The sequence below is a fragment of the Octodon degus genome, unplaced genomic scaffold, assembly GCF_000260255.1.
Source record: "Octodon degus isolate 3935 unplaced genomic scaffold, OctDeg1.0 scaffold00012, whole genome shotgun sequence".
Taxonomy (NCBI): Eukaryota; Metazoa; Chordata; class Mammalia; order Rodentia; family Octodontidae; genus Octodon; species Octodon degus.
In genome coordinates this window covers 12324300-12334794 of record NW_004524588.1, presented here as the reverse complement: position 1 = coordinate 12334794, position 10495 = coordinate 12324300, and the positions used below count along the sequence as shown (strand labels likewise).

The 10495-nt window shown below is 39.1% G+C and overlaps 1 protein-coding gene across 2 annotated transcripts in view; it reads right to left on the bottom strand.

The window, feature by feature from the left end:
* The window catches only part of Arhgap20 (Rho GTPase activating protein 20), a 126555-nt gene that overhangs the window by 115621 nt on the left and 439 nt on the right, over positions 1 to 10495 (bottom strand). The window lies entirely within an intron of this gene.

Below are 10495 nucleotides of genomic sequence, written 5' to 3'. Positions count from 1 at the left end.
CTACCTTTTGGTCCAGTTATCCCACTCCTTGGTATATCTCCAAAGCAATTAAAAGAAAACTCAGCACACTATAGAGATACTCACATACCCACGTTTAATGTGGCATAATTCATAATAAGCAAGACATGGAACTAGTCCAGGTGCCCATCAACATATGACTAGATAAATAAAATATGATATATGTCATTATATTTTGATATATCATACACACACACACACACACACACACACACGTATCTCACATAAAATATTATTTAGCCACAAGAACAAAACTGCCATCTGCAAGAAGAAAATGGATGGATCTGAACACTATCAGGTTAAGCAAAATAAGATAGATTCAGAAAGACAAAATACCACATACAGAGCCCTAAAACAGAGCATGACCGAAAATTACAGTGAATGTTTAAATTTCTTTCAAAAAAGAATTTTAATAAAAGACAAACTACATCCCTTTTAAAATATCCTCCTTCACATCAAATACCTGTCCCATTTTCTGAAGCAGTTCTGGAAGTGCTCTTTTCAAGTGTCTTCAGTTGCACTGTTGTGGCTGCCTTGATGTCCTCAATCAATTCAAAATGTTCACCTTTCATGGTTATTTTATTTTGTGGAAGAGCCAGGAGTCACACAGTGCCATAGCTAATGAGTAAGGCAGATGAGGATACTCTGTATCGCTTATATGAATACACTTGCCATTGAATGAAACTCAGTAGAGGCATTCACCAGAACATCTGATCACACATCATACAGATGTGAAAGAGGACTTTCAGAATTATTTCAGAAAGTGGCAAAAATTATGGGATAAATATGTTTGTAGCAAGGGGAAGTAATATGGAAGGAAAAATATACACACTGAACCTCCTCAAAATTCAGAAGTAGGATGGAGGAAAGGACAAGGGGGGTAAAGTGGGATGAAAATGGTCAAAATATGTTACATGCATAATGATATATGTCATTATATTTTGACATGTCATACACACACATGTATCTCACAATGAAGTATCATTTAGCCACAAGAAAAATTTGTACACTCATGTACAAATCTGCTAAAAGTAAGCCCATTAATCTGTACAGCCAAGGGACAGGGAGATAGCTCAGTAGAATAAGTGCTTGCCTGGCAAACAAAGGTCCTGAGTTCAATCCCTGGTACTAGGAAAAAAAAAATCTATACAGTCAATTTTTGAAAAAAAAATATTGGTGTAGAGAAATTTGATTTTTATACATGTGGTGGGGATATAAAAAATGGTACAGTTGCTGTGAAAACAGTCTGGCAAATCTTCAAATAGATCAATGTAAGATAGGTACCCTAGAGAAATGAAATCACATGGCCATACAAAGATACTGCACAACTGTTTGCAGTACCATTACTCATAATAACTGAAATGTGGAAACAACCAATATCTGTCACCTGATGATGGATGAACAAAATGTGATATAGTTATACAGTGAAATATTATGTGGCAATAAAAGAAATGAACTGATAATTTTACAACTCCAATAACTTTTTATGTTAACATAATAATTTAAAGAAAAAAGTTACACAAGGCCATAGAGTACATGATCCTTTTTATATAAATTGGAACAAATCTATACATTCAATGTAGATGTATTTTTCTAGGGTTTGGGGCTAAGGGGTTACAAAGGGATGGTGACTAAGAGGTATGGTATTTCTTTTTGAGGTAATGAAAATGTTTTAAGACTTGTGATGGATGCACAATTCTCCAACTATTCTAAAAGCCACTGAACTGTAGACTGTATGTGTGAATTATACGGTATATAAATTATACTTGTTATAAACTGTTTATCTAAATGCTACACTACTGGGTTCTATCCCAGTAAACTTGTTCACAGCCAGAAGCTAAAATTTATTTCATTCTTATAATAATCACCCGAAGTGTAATATATAAAATGAGCAACTAGTGGATTTTTATTTAATACATTTTTGTACAAAAATTCTCCATGATTCTCCATTTCAATTCCTCAGAAACCTGAGGATGCTGCCCATCTGATGCCTGTTGTGCTTGGCTACCATTCCTCCCCTCTTCCTCCTCCTGTGGCCCCTTCTTGAGAACTGCATATTAAGTGAACAAATTAACATCAAGTGGATATGAGATCTTAGGGTGATAATACAAGAGTTTGTACAACAGAGAATGAGGTTATAACGTGGTCACTTAGAAACAAGTTCTGCATTTTTATTTTGAAGAACCCAGAAAATACATTTTACATAAAAACTTGCATATAGACTCTCATTACAATTTTATCTCCCTTTCGATCAAGACATATAGCACTATTTTTGAAACCTCTAAATCACTCTCAACCTGGTCATTCCTAGTTCTCGTAATGATTAAAGAAAATAAAGCACATCAAAAGAAAGGAATAGGATGAAAGATGTAAGTCAGAGGTTAACTTCAATTTTTCATGCTTTGTTTAAAAGCAAAATTCAAGCATTCCAATCAACATTAAGTGAAATTGTGCTAGAGTTACTGTCAAGCATTTAAAATAAATAAGCATAGCATTAAAACAAAGGCTTTGCGGAATTTTTTTTTTAACACTACATTTGCAGGACTAGGAAAAATGTAAAACTCCAAATTAGCTTGTTCAAATTTGACTATTAATTTTTTGTGGCTAATCTGTGTACTGTAGTGAGCAATAATCTATTTCTTTCTTGCCTTCCCTGCATGCCTGCAGCATTTATTTGTGGAGACATATCCAAGCCACTAACAATTATAGTTCAAAGACATTGGCTCTGTGAGGGAAAAAGAATTATTTTTAACCTTGCACCTTGCTTCTGGATCCTATTATTACAACAAGATTTGGACCACTGGGTAATCTGAAACTCACCACTACTGTCAGTTTGGCCTGTGATAAGTACAATCTTCTGTTTACTCATAAATCATGCCATCCAGAATCAATCTGAACATTTAACTAAACAATGTTATCACAGTACTGCCTAATGTAAAGGAATCTAAACTGCCTTCTGAGTTTAAAAAAGAAATTATTTTACTCTAGGGTCTTTCCTCTTTCCCTAAGATAATTACCACTTTGAAATATAACAAACATAAGGGTCTATAATGAAGAAGAAAACATACTGGGCTAGCAGATACGGATCCTTAATTTTGGGCTCTGGTCTATCACATTATTGCTTAGATTCTAAAATGCACATAACACCTGGCCTACCTATCACAAAGAATCAAAATATATATATATATTTTGAAATGAAAAGCATTGGGATAATGTACCATGCAGTGTAAGAAACTTTAAAGAACTTAACTACTATGCACGCATAAGCATGAGAATATTAGAATTTCCTCCACGTACTACTCATTTCTCTGGCTCCAGCCCTGCCCATACAGGATTCTGAGGTACCATCAGGGGTCTTCTAACCCTGGCTGGAATTCCTTCCTCAGCAGAGCCCTAGTTTTAAACTTTGGGAATGATTCTCTTTCAGCAGCACTCCAGGACACAGTCAGTCACCAATGTTCTCTGCCTAATACGGTAATTCCTGGCAGGGCAGGACTCCAATACATATGTTCACATCACAGCCCACACAAAATGGTACTATTTGTGCAACTATCACACACTATGATAAAGGGGCACCAGCACCCACCCACTTGCCTGAGAGCCAACGAGGTGGGCATCAGGCACACATGCAGCGGTTAAGGCTACTATACCACCCTACAGTAGCCTCTCATTTTTCTCACAGAGGGAGAAAGTACTGTGATCAAATTCAAAAGACAATGGTAAAAAGCATATCAAATGAGAAAAACCCCCACTAAATCGAAGTCTCTCTAGATTAAGACATAGTACTATTTATTAATGGCTACTACCAAAGCTGTGGTTCAAGTGGTGAATGCAGCCATGGAAGAAACTCTCTTAGATATAAATTAGGTCCTAGGTAAATAAGCACAAAGCAGAAAGGACACAGAGCAGCTGGGTTTTCCAGATCTGTGATATGTGAGATGATGCGGTCACACACATTCCATTTTCAGAGCCCACATACAAGTGACCAGACATCTAAAAACAGGTTTTACATTTCAGTGGTGCCATGTGACAGGTGTCTGTCAAAATTAGGTCAAAGCTACTCAGTGTAACAGTGACATACAGTGATAGCGGGGCTGCTTCTGCTATTGATTGGGTGTTTCTAAACTTGTCCTCCGCACACACAAGAAACAAGACTAAAAGAAAAATTCAAAATGAACCGGGTGGTGCTACCTACATGCCAAATTACTGGTGGCTGACAAAATGCAACCACCTCTGCGCCTTTTCCACTCTCCAAAATTGTGCAGTCCCCCTTACACAAACAAAGACGGAAGATCACCCTATCCTAGTTTGCTTGTGAAAGCTGCTACAGTTGCCACTACCAAATGGAACCTTCACTCTGAAGGCTTCCTGTGCACATGAGGACCTGTAGAATTTAACCAAACTTTCACCAAATCATTATCTGGGAGACTGTGAAACCACATGGAATGACAAATTGCTTCATGAGTACTCCTTCAGAACCAGAAGCAAGTAATGTACCATTTTAAATACCTGTGACTTATGAATTCTTAGTCTATGAGTTAAAATGATCTATTTTAACCTAACAGATTCAATTTTCAAAATTAATAATTATGGGCCCAGGGAGATAGCTCAGTTCAATAAATGTTTGCCTGGCAAGCTCAGGGTCCTGAGTTCAATCCCTGGTACTAGAAAAACAAACAATAATTATTTTTAAATTCATAAAAATAAGATAGACTTTAACTTTCATTTTATGAAAACTATGATTTATTCTGTTTTAATATATGAATTTAATACTTACAAAGTTAACTTTTTATTTTACCATGCATTACTGTGCTCAAATTTTAAGAATAATTATGGATGTGAGATGTGTTTTTCTCAGACTTAAGATTTCTGATACAAAAGTTTACTGAACTGAAAGTGTTTCAGCTGGATGTGCAACACACATGATTTTCCAAAGCAGAATTATCTAAGGCACAGGATTTGGTGCACCCACACATAACTTTGAAATATAGCTCCATGAGTCTATCTGGAGAACATGCCAAGCTTTCCAACAGCAAGCAAGGCTGAGGTACTGGCATTGAGATCATCAGGCACTAAAAGAGCTCCTGAAATGTATCTGGCCTTACACAAAACATCAGAAAGTGATGCACACCAAGACATAAAATCCATGAAAATGCAAAATTGATCACACCAGTTACTATGTCCTTGATTGTCATCGCCTAGATGCTGCAGTGAATATAACAAAGCAATTTTGATTTTATGAAATATACATTGTGAATAACACTAAACAAGGGCTCAGTAGGATATTGGCTTAACCACTGGCATCATGGTTTTCTTAGCATTGAAAAGTAAAATTAAAGCTTCCTCCTGAAGATGCTTCATTTAGACCTCAGTACCAGACATGCATGGCCAAAGTAAGCTCTTCAGAGTGTTCTACTCTATGGTGCTATAAACAGATCTGGATGCAGACAATGCAAACAAAACAAAGCAAAACAAACAAGGCAGAATGAAGCTCACAATAGCAGCTGGTACATTTTAATTTGCTGCAGCTATTTTAAAATGATTTTGTCTTGATTTTTTGTACTACAAATCTTTCCTTCCTGTTCCAACACACAACTATTAAAGATTTTTTGATTAGTAAGTGAGACTGAAGGGTCAGTGTGCTTGAGTCTTGTATAAATCATCTCTAATTAAAATGATTCTAAGATGCATTTTCATTGCATTAAAACTGTTTTGTATAAATACGGATATCTTCAAGGATACATTATTCTAAAAGAATTTAGAGCATATGTATCATTCTATTTTAGAATACAATATAATAGAAATTAGAAATTACTGTAATAGAAATTATTGTACATATATATTGTATATTCTTTAGAAGAGCCTCAGTGATAGAAAGTCTTTGTTGTCTGAGAGCTGATCTGAGTTTTGAAAACACTCAAATAGTCTGACTAGCAAGTAAAGATAAGTGATTCAGCAAGGTAATTCTTGAGGTTAAAATAATCCATGTGGCTATAAAATAGAGAGACTAGCTGTTTATACAGCATTTACAAACTAATTCCTCAAACACACTTACTTGAGAATCTTTGAACTTATGGCTCCCCTTTCCTGAAACTATTTATAAAACACTCTTTTTCAACTCATAAAAGAGCCAAGGGTCACTTTAAAAGCCCTTCACTTAAACATCCAAATGTATTAACAACTTCATGTTCATGTTCATCCAAACCAGCATAATGATTCTTTAGTAACAACTGTCATGATTCATTATTGCTTTGAGTCTTCCTCTGGACCTGTGCTGTCCAATACAGTAATACTAAACATATAGGGCTATTTATATTTTAATTCAAACAGCTATAATTAAGGAAAATTTAAAGACTAATAAATTGGACTTTATCAAAATGAAGAACTTCTGCTCTTTGAAAGATGCTATTAAGAGAATAGAAAGAAGCCAGACATGATAGAACACACCTGTAATTCTTGAGACTGAGGCAGAAGGATGGCAAGTTCAAGACCACCCTGGGCAATTTAATGTCTCATTGAAACCATATCTCAGAATAAAACATGAAGTAAATAGGGGTGGGGATATAGCTCAGTGAAAATGTCCAAGGTTCAATCTCCAGCATATGGATAGACAAATAAATAAATACAGAAAACTTTAAGAGCAAAAGAAAGACAAGTCATGGAGAATATTTTGCAAATCACTTATCTAGCAAAGCATTTGAAAACAGAAAGTGTCAAATAAAAAGCCAAATATAAAGAAAGCAAACAACCCAATCAAAATCGGAAAATACTTAAAGTGTACTTCACTAAAGAGACTATATGGATGACAAGCTCATGAAAAGATACCTAGTCATCAATCATTAGGTAAATGTAAAATAAAACCACTTATATGACACTTTACACTAAGGTGACAATGGCCAAACAAGACAGATCATAACAAGTGTTGATAAGAATGTTAGTAATAAGAATTTCATATACTGCTAGTAGAATGTAAATCACTTTGGAAATAAGCACCAGAACAATTTCTTAAGAAGTTAAAAACATCTAAAATACGATCCAATTTCACAACATACCTAAAAGAATTGGAAGCATAAATTCATGCAAGCTTCTGGGACTTGAATATTCAAAGGCTATCCTTGAAACAGCCAAAAATTGGACACAATCCAAATGCTTACTAACAGCTGAATGGATAAACAAATTGGGGTCCACATGTAGAACATTCTTAGTCTAAAAACCCAAAATCCAAAGTGCCTCAAAAGCTGAAACTTTCTGAGCACTAAGTTGATTTCACAAGTGGAAAATCCTGTACCAGACTTCATACAACATGTTATACAACGCAAACAACGCATAAGTTACTTTCAGGCTATGTGTATGAGGAGTACATGAAATATAAATGTCTTTGATGTTCAGACTTCAGTGTTATCCTCACATCTCATTATATATATAAAAATATTTCAAAATCTAAAATCTTCCAAATCCTAGCCAGGTGTAGTGATAAGTGCCTTAATCACAGCACTCTAGGAAGCTGAAGCAGGAGGACCACAAGTTCAAGCTCAGCCTGGGCAACTTAATGATTTTGTGAGACCCTGTCTCAAAACTGAAAAAGACTAGAGATGAAATTCAGTTTGAAATCCTTTGGTTCAATTCCCACTACTACTACTATATGACTACACCCAAAAATCCCAAACAAAACACCACCAAAATCCAGATCTTCAGGTGTGTCAGGGCATTTTAAGAGTTCAGCCAATGACTACTGACCTACACACTGTAGGTAAAGTTGCATCATGGCATCAAGTCCCTTTTCACAACACTGCTTAAACCACTGGTCAGGAAACTTTGTAACAGGGACCCACTTCATGTTTCCCTAAATAAAGTTGTAATGGAACGCAGTCAAGTCAGTTCATGTACAGACTGTCCATGGCTTCTTTGGTCCTATAATGGCAGAGCTAAACAACTGCAACAGAGACCACACGGGCTGCTAACCTAAAATATTTGGATTTGGTCTTTCATGAAAAGGTTTGCTGACCCTGCTCTAAACCATAAATCCTCAGGACAGGGGACATGCCTGTCCAGTTTTACAGCTTCACACAACCCAATTAATATGTACAGAATACCTGGTATGTAGAAGGCACTATTTCTATGTACTAAGGGCACAACATGGAACAACACAGATGAAGCACCTTATTCTTACATTTTCATGGTCTGGTGATCCAGGTGACAGGTATAAAGGTAAACAGGAAAACATGAGGCAAAGTATAATAATGTTAAGCTGACAAGAAAGCAGAGACTACAGAGCATAACTGAGAGATAGCTTCCTTTCAGGAAGTCAAGACATGCTTCCAGGAGGACATAGATTTGAACCATATGAATCAGTATGGGGGGGCACAGATGTACAGGGAATAACACCACCAAAGCCTCAAAGGCTACATGACACTGCCAAGAAAGGGAGTCTGAATTTTCTCAAAAATATGATGGAAAGGCACTCCAGGATTTTAAGCGAGTGAGCAACATGATCAACTTACATTTCTTAAAGGTCTTTCTGATGTGTTAAACAGACTGGGTTATGGAAGGACAAGAAAGTAGACAAGAAGTATCTGCAAAGGTACAAGTGAGACATCTTGACGCTTGGACTACAGTGGCAAGAGCGGAAATGAACTTATGTGATAGTAGCTTTTCTGATGCATTGGCTGTTGCAGAATGAGGAAATGAGTTTAAAAATGAAATCTAAATTTTGGGTTTGAACAACTGGGACACAATATTGTGAATTACAGACAGGAGTAAAATTACAAACAATAACTGCTAACATTTTAGTGCCTACTGACGTTATTATTCATTCACATTTAATTTTCCCAATAATCTTGGGAACACAGATGCTGGTTTGACAGTACATCAATTCATTATGTTTTATAATAAAGACCTCCATCTTAGAAATAATGGCTATGCTAAGTAAAAACATGGGAAAGGGGCAAAACAGTATTTACTTAACATGTATTTTTTGACAAATGATGAAGTTACTCTAGTATTTCTGCCTGTGCCAGAACGTTTAATGAGCCTTACAGTAAGGATGAAAGAAAACTGTTCAGAAAAATAAATCTTAGAATTTTTTACAGTTCCTTGAATTTGCAAAATTATAAATAATGCTTTAGAATATACGTCAATTGCTAAAAGCTCGTTTAACATCTTTTTGTATCATTAACCTGATAATGTGCAGATTTTACTTGGAAACAAATTTCCATCATCTATGGAAGGGGAAACAAAACTGACAAACAGCAGCCTCAGCACATCAAAGGCTGAGCCGGAGCTGCAGCCCATGCATCAGTTCAAGGACACCTCTAGATGAATCTTCCACAAGGTCAAGGTCCTTGGGAGCAGAGGGACACGTCTGTACCTGCAGCATGATATCACTTCTCTTCAACTGACATCTCAGCCAATGCAACATCTTGGTGGGAAGATTTATGAAAGGATGCAAAATCCGGACAAGTAGGGAGCCTTGTAGCCCCTCACGCCTCTAATTATAGCAATGCAATGCCTTAAAATGTCTTACGAGCTAGTCGCCAAAATCTGTTTCTGGAGAAGCTGGCAAAGGGCTATCAGGGCAAAGCGCAAAAATGGCCAGATATCTGAAGATCTTGTGCTGAAGGACATGGCTAGAAACACCCAAACCAATTCCTAAGAGGCTGAGGGCCAAGGCCGAGAGGTCCCAGCCCACGTGCACGCACTAACCGGCTCAGGCACGGTTCCAAGGAAACCTGACCCCCATCGGAATCCTCCCTCCGCACCGCAGCCCTGTTTATCTGAAGGGAACGCTACAAGTTGTTATCCGCACCCCTCCTCCCGGCTCTGACAGGGAACACGCGCGCCACCCCCACGCCCACACCCACACCCGGACCCTCACCAGCGCTGCCAGGGTCCCAAGGCCCAGAGGCCAGCTCGGAGCCAAGGACCCCTCTACCCCGCCCAGCCTTGCCCAGGCCAGGCCAAATCTCCACGTGCCTACACCACGGTCCATTGGCATCCCCTATCTGCACCCTCAGTTCTGACCCCACCCCACCCTCCATCCGACCCGGAATCTCGCCGGGCTACCTCGCTGCCCGGGGGAAGAACCCTCTTCCCTCCTAAGCCAGCCGAGCGGCGGCGCCTCCGCAGCCAGGTGAGCGGGCAGAGCCCGCGCGAAGCCCGCCGCCTACCTCCTTCCGCGCCCTGAGGGCAGCACCAGCTCTGACGGCTCCGGGGCTGAGCCCGCCAAGGCCACCTCGGGGGGCCCCGGGGCCCAGCATCCGCGGGGCCGGAGGAAGACGACCTCCCTCTCCCAAATCCAGGGCTGCGCGCCCCGACTGCGGACCCAGTGGCAGACGGGGACGGGGCTGCGGGATTCGCCGGAGGCGACTCAGAACTGGGCGCTAGGCGCTGGGGCTCCCGGGTTCACCTGGGCGGGGCGGCGCGCCGGCGCCCGCGGCGAGGGGCTCGAGGAGGCTGGGACAGGCGGCGCGGCCGAGCG